Here is a 12,247-nt window from a genome sequence, read left to right on the forward strand (position 1 = left end):
TCCTGGAAAGCATTCAGCTCAGGCTTAACTCATGGGCCATGGTTACTATGGTAGAATTACCCCCCCCCCCAGACTTCCTTCTTATAGGCTAAAGTGGAGTCTGCACTTGGTACTACATCCTGCCTTATCTGAACTAATGTTTCTGCTGAGGAGAAAGATCAATACAGAAACTTAAGGAGAAAGACATCTAGCTTTCTAAGGCATCCCTGATAGTTTATGAAACTTATTCACCTCTTAGCTCTGGGATCCGGGGTGTGGGGGACATGGCTGAGACAAATACTGCAGGTTGTTATCATCCTGCTACTTGGAGTCCTAGCGGGTGTAACTTTAAATGCTATATGAGACAAATTGAACAAATTTGGTCCCAGTCTCTGCCAATCAGGTTAACCAGAGTGGCTGACAGAGTGATGTAGTCATGGGAAAATTTGCCAAGAATCACAGTGGTGTAGAAATGATGGGTGGATTTTGTTAGGTACAAATCTCTGTAGGTTGCTTATGTTTCTTCTTGTGAGCAAGGTGCTGACTGCCCTGATGGCCTTCACTCTAGACTACCTTTTTAAGCATGTTTATATAGTCAACAGCCTTGGAAGACAGAGATAGTCTCTCTTTTTCTCTGGAAAAAGGGGCAGTCATGTTTACTGCCCATTATAAATAGTTTGAGTTTTTAAGATCAGAATTCCTTTCCTGTAAGGCCATCCACTGCATGGTCAGGTGTAATGTGGCTCTCTTGATGCTATACAGTAGGCACAGGTCTCAAGGAATTATTACAAAAATGCTAACATCTTGGTTATTGCTATTGTTGTGAGTAGCTTGCAAGTATGGTAAAACTGCAAACCCTTTACAGTTCTTTTTTTGTTAAGAGTTTATTTATTTATTCATGAAAGACACACACACACACACAGAGGCAGAGACACAGACAGAGGGAGAAGCAGGCTCCCTGCAGGGAGCCCGATGTGGGACTCCATCATGGACCAGGTATCACACCCTGAGCCAAAGGCAATCACTCAACCCCTGAGCCACCCAGGCATGTCCCCTTCACAGTCCTTGATATATAAGAGAAACTGTCTAACTTGTAGCAATATGTTATTCAGTTAAGAAAAAAATGAAAAAGCAATAAGCTTGACAGAAATGTGCATAGAATTTTCTCTGATATTCTTTGATTTCTCTTTGAAAATTATACAGTCAAACCTAAAGGTTATAAAGAAGTCAAACATCTCAAGCACTAGATAAAGAAAGGAAGTTGTATATACAATACCCTTTATAACTGCTAATGGCCAAAAGAAATTCAGAAAAACCTAAAGTCTGCAAATACAATACAAGCACAATTTAGAATCAAACTTTGATTATGGAAATGAGGAAATGAGAGGTAATTGTATGCACAAGTGTGTACTATTGTTACACAGGCTTTTAAATTATATTTAATGTAAGATACCTTTTTTCTCCCAAAGTTTTATCACCTTCACTGTACATCAAATAATTGATGGAGACCCCACCAAAAAGGAGAATTATAGACCAATATCCCTGATGAACACAGATGAAAAAATTCTCAACTAGATACTAGCCAATAGGATCGAACAATACATTAAGAAAAATATTCACCATGACCAAGTGGGATTTATCCCCGGGATGCAAGGCTGGTTCAACATTCGTAAAGCAATCAATGTGACAGATCATACCAGCAAGAGAAAAGCAAGAACCATATGATCCTCTCAATAGATGCAGAGAAAGCATTTGACAAAATACAGCATCTATTCCTGATACAAACTCTTCAGAGTGTAAGGATAGAGGGAACATTCCTCAGCACCTTAAAAGCCATCTATGAAAAGCCCACAGCAAATATCATTCTCAATGGGGAAACACTGGGAGCCTTTCCCCTAAGATCGGGAACATGACAGGGATGTCCACTCTCACCACTGCTATTGAACATAGTACTAGAAGTCCTAGCCTCAGCAATCAGAAAACAAAAGGAAATAAAAGGCATTCAAATTGGCAAAGAAGTCAAACTCTCCCTCTTCGCAGATTACATGATACTGTACGTAGAAAACCCAAAAGACTCCACCCCAAGATTGCTAGAACTCATACAAGCAATTCAGCAGTGTGGCAGGATGCAAAATCAATGCCCAGGAATCACTGGCATTTCTCTACACTAACAATGAAACTGAAAAAAGAGAAATTAAGGAATCAATCCTATCTACAATTGCACCAAAGAGCACAAGATACCTAGGAATAAACCTGACCAAAGAGGTAAAGGATCTATACCCTAAAAACTACAGAACACTTTTGAAAGAAATTGAGGAAGACACAAAGAGATGGAAAAACACTCCATGCTCATGGATTGAAAGAATTAATACTGTGAAAACGTCAATGCTACCCAGGGAAATTTACACATTTAACGCAATCCCTATCAAAATACCATGAACTTTCTTTAGAGAGTTGGAACAAATCATCTTAAGATTTGTGTCGAATCAGAGAAGACCCCGAATAACCAGGGGAATATCAAAAAAGAAAACCAGAGCTGGGGCATCACAATGCCAGATTTCAGGTTGTACTACAAAGCTGTGGTCATCAAGACAGTGTGGTACCGGCACAGAAACAGACACATAGATCAATGGAACAGAATAGAGAATCCAGAAGTGGACCCTCAACTTTATGGTCAACTTATATTTGACAAAGCAGGAAAGACTATCCACTGGAAAAAGGACAGTCCCTTCAATAAATGGTGCTGGGAAAATTGGACAGCCACGTGCGGAAGAATGAAACTGGACCATTCTCTGACACCATACACAAAGATAAAATCAAAATGGATGAAAGATCTAAATGTGAGACAAGAATCCATCAAAATCCTAGAGGAGAACACAGGCAACACCCTTCTTGAACTTGGCCACAGGAACTTCTTGCAAGATACATCCACGAAGGCAAGAGAAACAAAAGCAAAAATTAATTATTGGGACGTCCTCCAGATAAAAAGCTTCTGCACAGCAAAAGAAACAGACAAGAAGACTAAAGGCAACCTATGGAATGGGAGAAGTTATTTGCAAATGACCTATCAGATAAAGGCCTAGTATCCAAGATCTATAAAGAACTTATTAAACTCAACAGCAAGGAAACAAACAATCCAATCATGAAATGGGCATAAGTCATGAACAGAAATCTCACAGAGGAAGACAAAGACATGGCCAACAAGCACATGAGAAAATGCTCTGCATCACTGGCCATCAGGGAAATACAAATCAGAACCACAATGAGATACCACCTCACACCAGTGAGAATGGGGAAAATTCACAAGACAGGAAACAACAAATAATGGAGGGGATGTGGAGAAAGGGGGACCCTCTTGCACTGTTGGTGGGAATATGAACTGGTGCAGCCACTCTGGAAAACTGTGTGGAGGCTCCTCAAAGAGTTAAAAATAGACCTGCCCTACAACCCAGCAATTGCACTGTTGGGAATTTACCCCAAAGATACAGATGCAGTGAAACACCAGAACACATGCACCCCGATGTTTCTAGCAGCAATGTCCACAGTAGCCATCGAAAGATGAATGGATAAAGAAGATGTGGTCTCTGTGTACAATGGAATATTACTCAGCCATTAGAAACGACAAATACCCACCATTTGCTTTGACGTGGATGGAGCTAGAGGGTATTATGCTGAGATAAATAAATCAATCAGAGAAAGACAAACATTATATGGTCTCATTCATTTGGGAAATATAAAAACTAATGAAAGGGAATAAAAGGAAAGGAGAGAAAAATGAGTGAAAATATCAGTGAGGTTGACAAAATATGAGAGACTCCTAACTCTGGGAAACGAATACGGGGTAGTGGAAAAGGAGGTGGGCAGGGGTTGGGGTAACTGGGTGATGGGTGCTGAGGGGGGCACTTGGTGGGACGAGTACTGTGTGTTATGTTATATGTTGGCAAATTGAACTCCAATAAAAAATAAAACAAATAATTGATGGAATTTTGTACTCAAACGTTTTTAATTATTTCTTTCAAAGATAATTTATTGTATCTACAAAAAATATACTAAAAAACCCCAATACTCGTAACTTTAGACTCTTCAAATTGTGAGAGAGATTGAGAGAGATGTACCCAAAAAGTGACAAAAGAGAATTGCTTTAGATCAAGATGAAGTTTGGAAAGTGAGTTATTTTTCCTATAATTTGTGTATTTCCATTTCTCTACCTTAAACTATAACACTAAGAATTTTTTTTATGATTTGTCTTATAATTTTTGGAAGCCGAGTCACTCTCTGTTTCCATTTCTCTTTTTACTGTGTACATACTTGAAGTGATAAAGGAGAAGCCCATCATTCTTGGGCTCTCCCTGCGGGGAGCCCAATGTGGGACTCAATCCTGGACCAGGGATCACGCTCTGAGCCAAAGGCAGATGCTCAACCGCTGAGCTACCCAGGCGTCCCAACACAACATTTTTGTTAATGATCATGTATGTAACAGATAGTGTGTATCTGTTTAAAGACACTTTATTGGAACGCCTGGGTGGCTCAGCGGTTGAGCGTCTGTCTGCCTCCGGCTCACGATGTGGTCCCGGAGTTCCCGGATCAAGTCCTGCATCGGGCTCCTGCATGAAGCCTGCTTCTCCCTCTGCCTGTGTCTCTGTCTCTCTCTCTCTGTATCTCTCATTAATAAATAAATAAAATCTTTTTTAAAAAGACACTTTATTAAATACATATTATTGATTCATTAACATTGAACTCATGACCAACAACACTATAACTCATGCCTGAAGGAAGCTTATCTAGATTTTTTCTGTAACACATCACAGCGTTCTTGTACTTGGAAAAATTAAACAGTACTTCAGCATTACACTTGGGGACCATTTTAAACAGTGAAATTACTAAAAAGGACAAAAGTACAAAAAATTACACTAAATACAAAAGGGACACTGGTTTGCAGTATGAGAGCTGAAACAAGAAAACAGATTAACTACTCCAACCTCAGTTGGGGACATGTACATGGGCAGACTCAAACGTTTTGCTCCTCTGTGCATGTCTGCAAATGACAATGAAAGCACTGAGGGTGTAGATTTGGGGGTGACAAATTTCAGTGGCTAAGGAAGTTAGCAAATATGGAACTTGTGAATAATAAAGACTGACTATACACATATTAATTGCCCTTCTGGTCACACTTAGTTTCCCAAAGGAAGATTTGAACTTAAATTGCTTCTGAGACACGGGTATTGACACTGAAAACACTGCATTTAGGACCTTGTTATCAAGTATACATTTTTAAAAATCCCAGCATATATTTTCCAGATTCTGTTTTCTCTATTATGCTTACGTAGCTTTACAGACTTTAGACACATATTTCTCTATAGACAGCTTTGTTCTTTTCTTTTTTTTTCCTGTGGAATAAATGTTTAAAGTATATTTGTTTTTCACTATCTGCATAAACAAGAATCACCCTTTAGTTTTATTTCCAAAGAAGAACACAGGATGAACCATAAGCCAGACAAAAAAATTAGGAATTATAGCAAACAAGAAGAGTCAATCAGCACAAGTGATCATTCCTCATAGCTTGATGGAAAGAAGAGCAGCAGATATGAGAGATAATAGAGATCACAGATTAACCAATGTTCCAAGAGAACAAGTATCCCTGTAGATTCACTGCAACATCTGAATTAGTAATTTAGATAAAAGCCTCTGAATTACTCAATTACAGAAAACCTCTGAATTACTAATAGTTTACACTATGAAACAAGCTTTTCATAGGTCAAAAAATAGGCAATTTTACATGGTTCCAGGCAATAATTAGAATGGGTTAAAATAAGGCATAACAGAGAAAATAGTAAAGGGGTGTGAGGCTTCCAATGGCTGGCACTTCATTGTCAGATATCCACAGAAGAGACTTGCAGGAAGGTGTTGAAAGCGGCAAAGAGGTGCAATGAGGGAGGGTGTTGTGTTTTTGTACAACATGTAAACCAGGCTCATAATTGTACTACTGAATCTTTGGTACAACTATAATTTCTGCTGTGATGACTCTGAATTGTTGGTGGGGAAGACAGTAAACTACCTGAGGGATGTCTGTCAACAGTTATCTTGGTGACTGTGATTTGATAATGGTAACCATGCACCATTTAACAGGAGATGGCTGTAAATTTGTAAGTAAATTTAGAAATTTACTTTGTGAATTGGGAGATAGATGACACATATCTAAATATAATTTCATTTATTAATAGCTCATCATACACCTACACTTGTAACCTCAAGTGGAAAGTCATTGCCAACATTGAACAAATGTCTGCTGTGGTTAAAGCACCATTTTAAGATCTGGGGAGAACACAAAGTGGCATAAGACATAATTGCAATCCTTTGGGATTTTAAATTCTGGCTGGAAACATGATATATATTACAAAAACCAGAGAGAAAAGTACACTTTTTAATAGTTTTTGGATTATGATATAAAAAAACAATTCATTATTGTTATTAGTTCAAAGTTTTGCTGTGGATCTAGGTGCGTGGCTCACTTGCAGTGGTTACACACAGTAGAGACTGCTCTGGTGTTCTGTTTCCATACAGTCTCCAATGCTGACTAGCCAGTGGAAGAAACTGGGCTTGGGCATCCAAGATGTCCTTCTAAGCCACCCAGTATCTAAAGTACCTGAGAATTAAGCAAAGACATCAGATGGAGAACCAAAGCACCATCCTTTTACAGAACAACACTACATGTGGAAGAATACTGGAAGTATTCTTAAATCAATGGGCATGAGGACTTTTCAAACTGTATCCTAGAATAGACATCATGTTCTCAGTCATCCTCATGGTGAGAGGACTAGAGAGGAGGTGCTCCTCTTCTCAGAGGAGGGAAGAAGATAGATCCAAACTGAGCATTCTGGGTTTGTCCTTCTGCAACTCAGAGTCAGCGGCACACCGTCACTCCTGCTGTCAGGTAGTCCTCAGTGCACATTTTATCAGTGAAAGCAGAAGGGTAATACAAGGCACATGGTACCTGAAACCTTTAACATTGTCAATTTCTATACACTGCAAATAGTCATAAGCAGAGGGACAAACGTATAGATTCAGGATCAAAATTCAGGAGCAATAATTAGAGTGCTAGTTTGGACACTACTGATCATGTAGGTCTTTCAAGTTACCAAAATAACAATCTAGGACCAAGCTTTCAAGGATGCAGGTTCCACTCTCTCACCTGCCCTTTAATGAAATGCAATCTTCAATTATCTCAAAGACACTGAGTTCTCAATAAAGAAACAGAACTTGATGTTAAAATACTAATTTCCACATATAAGTCATGAAGGTGGGGGCAGAAGAACTATGAGCTCCATTATTGCTGCTTACAGGATAATTAAGAGATTAATATTATGAAAGTTAATTATAAAATTATATTAATTAATTTTAATAGCCCAATGATCCTTCTGGAATTGATGTCTGAGAAAAATGCAGACCCTAGAGAGGCCCAAAAGGAAAAAGCTAAGTCAGACTGACATTTTCAGGCTCAAATGATGCCCTCTTTGGTCTGAACTATAGTTCAGGCTACACAGGATACAATGTATGGATGTAAATGTCTCAGATTCTTAGGCTCTTGTGGTGGAGTGGGTGGTGAAGTAGTAACAGCTGTTCCCAAAGGTGAGTTAGTGGCAAGAAAATCCTTTCAAGGACCAAGAACTAAGCTCTATGACGACTTTATAAGCTTTATCAGCCTTACATTACACAAGTGGCATTTTTAAAAATATCATGATGATCTTTCCTAAATGTAAGATTTTATGATACATTCGCTATCCAAATTACTGCAATAATGAACTGTCTTCTGGTCCATTTCTAATATAATTTTGAGATCTATGGCATGGAGAATTAGTTTAATGCTGAAACTTAACACTCTGTCAAGGCCACAAGCCTTGGGTTTGTCCTGGTGATTCAAAGTATTCTCATTGTGATATCATCTGCAGTCTGTCTTCCTCCCTAAAATTCATAAATGATGTTCTTTTTCAGGTTTGTTTTGCTTCCAAATTAAGAAAAATCTTCAATTTTTCATATTTCAAGGGAAAAGAGACACATGGAAGCAAGAATAATAAGTTTCAAACATCATTGTGAAGGAAAAAGGATTTGTTTGTATGAAGCCAGTGATTTTGGTCTAACTGTCACACATTACATCATCTGAAAGAAGTGATGGTAGATGTAATGATTTAACCCTGAGCCCATTAACTGAAGAAGTGAGCATACTGTTAGGGGCATGGATCTGGAGAAAGATTAATATTTACTTTCCCCCTACCAGATCTTGAATTGGTGTGCTGGTGGCCCCCAAGACCACTTTCAACAATTTGATAGATGGACTCATTGGACTCAGAAGAATACTCAAGCTATGGTTTATTACCATGGAAGGACATGATTAAAACAAATAAAAAGAAAATACACATAGGATGAGGTCCAGAAAAAAAGACACAAGTTTCCAGAGGGAAATAGTTGTCTTTTCCATGTGGAGTTGCATAGAAAATGCTTAATTCTACTAGCAATGATGTATGATAGCACCTACTAAGTGTTACCAACCAAGGAAGCGCACCCAAGCCTTGGTGTCCAGGGCTTTTATTGGAGGTCAGTCATAAAGGCATGCATCAACCACAAGACTGACAGCCACTCAGTCTTTAGCACCCCTATAGGTGAAACTGACACAGCATGCCTAATGCCTCAGGCATACAACAATAGATGGTCATGTAAGTCACATTCTTAGCGTAAACCCTCTGGTCATATTGGCACAACCTGTTCCAGGGCCTGAGCCATACAAAACCCTTCTCCTCAGGCCCCAGAGGGCATCTCTAAAGAGAAGGTTGCAAGACCACTCCTTTTTTTTGGAGTGTGCAGAGTGTAACTACCCAAGCCTGCTTAACCAACCCTTCATTGCAGAGTTACTCATCTTCCCTGGGGCTTAGTGTCTTTTTGGGAAAACTGGGCTGAAAAAAATAGCTGCTTCAAAAGCTTATCATGAGGATAAGATATATACATATACATAAAATATTCATGTGTTCATAAGCATGCCTGGCTCATAATAAGAACTTCATGTGATCATTTTTAGACTTTAAAAAAAAATCATACCAATTACTTCCACTTCCAAGAAGATGGAGTATCCATGCATTTTCCTATTTCTTCCATCACCTAAAACCTTGGAGATTATATATGAGATAATCACAAAAAGACTCTGAAATGTGGAGAGCAAAAGGTAGAGTTAGGAACCAGGTTACCCAAGGAACAACACAACAGTGAGTTCTCTAGGCCAGGACGTTTTGCCTCATATATCCCCAACTAAGAGCTGAAGAAGCCGGTAAGCCAGAAATGTCAATAGGAGCAGACAAATTCCCAGGGAAGCCTCTCTAATCAAAGTGGCAGGAAAGTGGGAGCCTCATAAGACAGATAACTCTTAGACAATAACCTCTCTACTGCAGCTAAAGACTGTGGACCTACATGCACTCAGGCCAGCAACGGCCAAGTGGAGATCCTAAACCTCCACTCTCACTAGGTATAACAAAGGGCCTTGTATCCTATCCCCACTGAGGGAGTGTCAGAGAAGGCTGATGGGGAGCAGGGATGTTGATCCCTGATGAATAGTAATGGGCTTCTTCCACCTCCTCCCCACCCAACCATGTGTCAGTGGAACCATATAAGAAGTCTGGACTTTCATCACTGCCCTGTAGTAATAAGACCAAACTACACTTCTCTCATCCCTATGGAAGCCTTATGGACAGCAGTAAAGGCAGTTATATTAATCCTAGCCAGGGTGACATCAGCAGGGTCTACTGTAGAGCTGAAACTCCTATCCCATCCATTCATTACAAAGAGGCAGTCTCTTCCTCAAGTGTCAGTGATGGCTGGATGGGGAGGGAGGAGTTAAAAATATGCTCAAAGACATATGGGGTGAAAACATCTCAAATTTTGCAAAAGCCATTAACCTGGAGAAACATGAGGCTGCACAAATCAGAAATAGGATGAACCTAAAATAATCCACTCCATGACCTATAATAGATCTCTGCCAACTAAGGACAATGAAAAAAATGGAAAAATGTGAGAAATAGCAATTTACTTATAGGAAAAAAACCAATTTGAGTGACAACAGATTCCAAAGACAATAAAAAATTTTTAATTTTTTTCCTTCCTTACCTGAATTAAAGTACTTATTTGCTGTTTCAGGGTTAATCTCTTACTAGAATGAATATGGGAAATCTAGACACTAGAGGAAACCAACTACTAGCCAAAGTAGTATATTTACTCAAGTCCTGTGGCTCAACATGGCAATCACAGAACAGCTTGACATTGGTACATTTCTCAAATTTGTAGATGACTTTTAACTCTGCATTTTGTAAAATTGTGCTACATTTGGTTTATATGATGTTAAATTTTCTTTTGTGAAAATTTGTTTAGGAAACTACTTTTTACACCACTGATTTCTAACCTTCTTACATACGTACTTTTAAAACAATATCATGCTGTAAGGGAGAAACATCTTAAACATCTGGACAATCTACTTGGACAAGTCTACACTGGAGAGCTGCGCCTGCCAAAGCAACCATGACTAGCCACATAAGGTCATTTCAATTCACATTAAGTAAAATTAAAATTCAGTCCCTCTGTTGCATTAGGTACACATTAAGTGCTAAATCTTACTAGTGGCTCCCATATTGGCAGCACAGATCCAGATCATTTCCAACATGATCTTTCATGTTCTTTCAACTTTCTTTTGGAAGAAAGTTCCAAAAACAGTCCTACTTCGCAAATGTATCTAGTTACTATTACTTAGGATGTAGTTTAAATGAATTGTGAATTGTAGAATTAAGTATCTAAAATGTATATCAAAGTTACCACATGGAAAAAAATCTAGTTTTACTTTAATGTTCTCCATTTTTTCTCTTTGTCAGAAACATCCAGCTGCCCAGTGGAAACATTAACTGCCCAGAAATGCAGATCATTGTACTTGAAGGAGGAAACCAAAATAAAGCCTTAAAAAACTTAAAATATAAAGTACACAGATTTATTTAAATTGTCCCTCTCCCAAAACCCCACCACACATACCTATGCACACACACACACACACACACACACACACACACACACATAAATAACATTAAGCAAAATTCAAGGTCCCCAAGTTGTTTGTGGACCTTGTTTAAATGTTAATAACATTTAATTGGAAAGTTTGAATGTTTCTCTTGCTATCTAAAATGCCTTCATGGTGCTCTCATGCAACTATTTTAGAACTGGGACTGTATTTAACACACAAATTTAATTGAATAATTGTATACAATGCCCTAAACAAGTATACTTGTTATTAACATTAATTTAAATAATTAGTTGTGACTATTTCTGCTATGTGGAGGAATCATTTGCTTAAGTGACAACATAAAATATTCACATAGAAGTGGTAATACTGGGTTACTGGCATTTACTGTAGGCCCAGAGTTAGGAAACAGCCCCAAATGCAGGAGATCTTCAGGCAGAGTAATAATACGTGTCTCATTATAAAGGAGAAAATCTAAAAACTGGTGAAGCTATAGAATCAAATCCAAGAATGTACCCTTGATAAGAATAGGCAAGGGCACTTGGATGGCTCAGTGGTTAAGATCTGACTCTTGTTTTTGGTTCAGGTCATGATCTCAGGGTCCTGAGTTCACTCAGTGGGGAGTCTGCTTGAGATTCTCTGACTCCCTCTCCCTCTCCCCCTCCCTTGGAGAGGCCACATTGACTGTCCCTCCCTATTCTTCCCTGGTGTACCACTGCTCACCTTTAGTATAATGGATTCTCAGCACTTCTTTATTTTTGGTTAGGTCAGTGGTTCCCAAACTTTAGTGTGCTTATACATCAAGTGAAGAACTTGTTAAAATGCAGTTTCTTGAGTTCTGTCAACAGTGATTCTGATTCATTGGCTTGACATTAGACACAAGAATCTGCAGCTTGAAAAATACTCCATCTTAACAGATGTAGATATTCCAAACACACATGGATCAGACATGCATGGTACTTGTTTTTGAAAAACATGAACCAAAGTCCTATTTTCTTCATAGATTCTCTAATCTAAATTATGAACTATTTTTATACAATGGATAATAATGGGAATTAGAGAATCAGGGAGTCTTGGATTAATCTACATCTCTATTTGGTCTTATTAACTGGACAAGTTACTTACTGTTTTTAAAATTGAGTTAACTCTCAATATTATTGTAGTTGTTCTTGTTATTACAACATACCTTCAGTGGTCATCACCAGCTTAGAAACACATACATAGTTT

This window comes from Vulpes lagopus, chromosome 4, assembly GCF_018345385.1.
Source record: "Vulpes lagopus strain Blue_001 chromosome 4, ASM1834538v1, whole genome shotgun sequence".
Classification (NCBI taxonomy): domain Eukaryota; kingdom Metazoa; phylum Chordata; class Mammalia; order Carnivora; family Canidae; genus Vulpes; species Vulpes lagopus.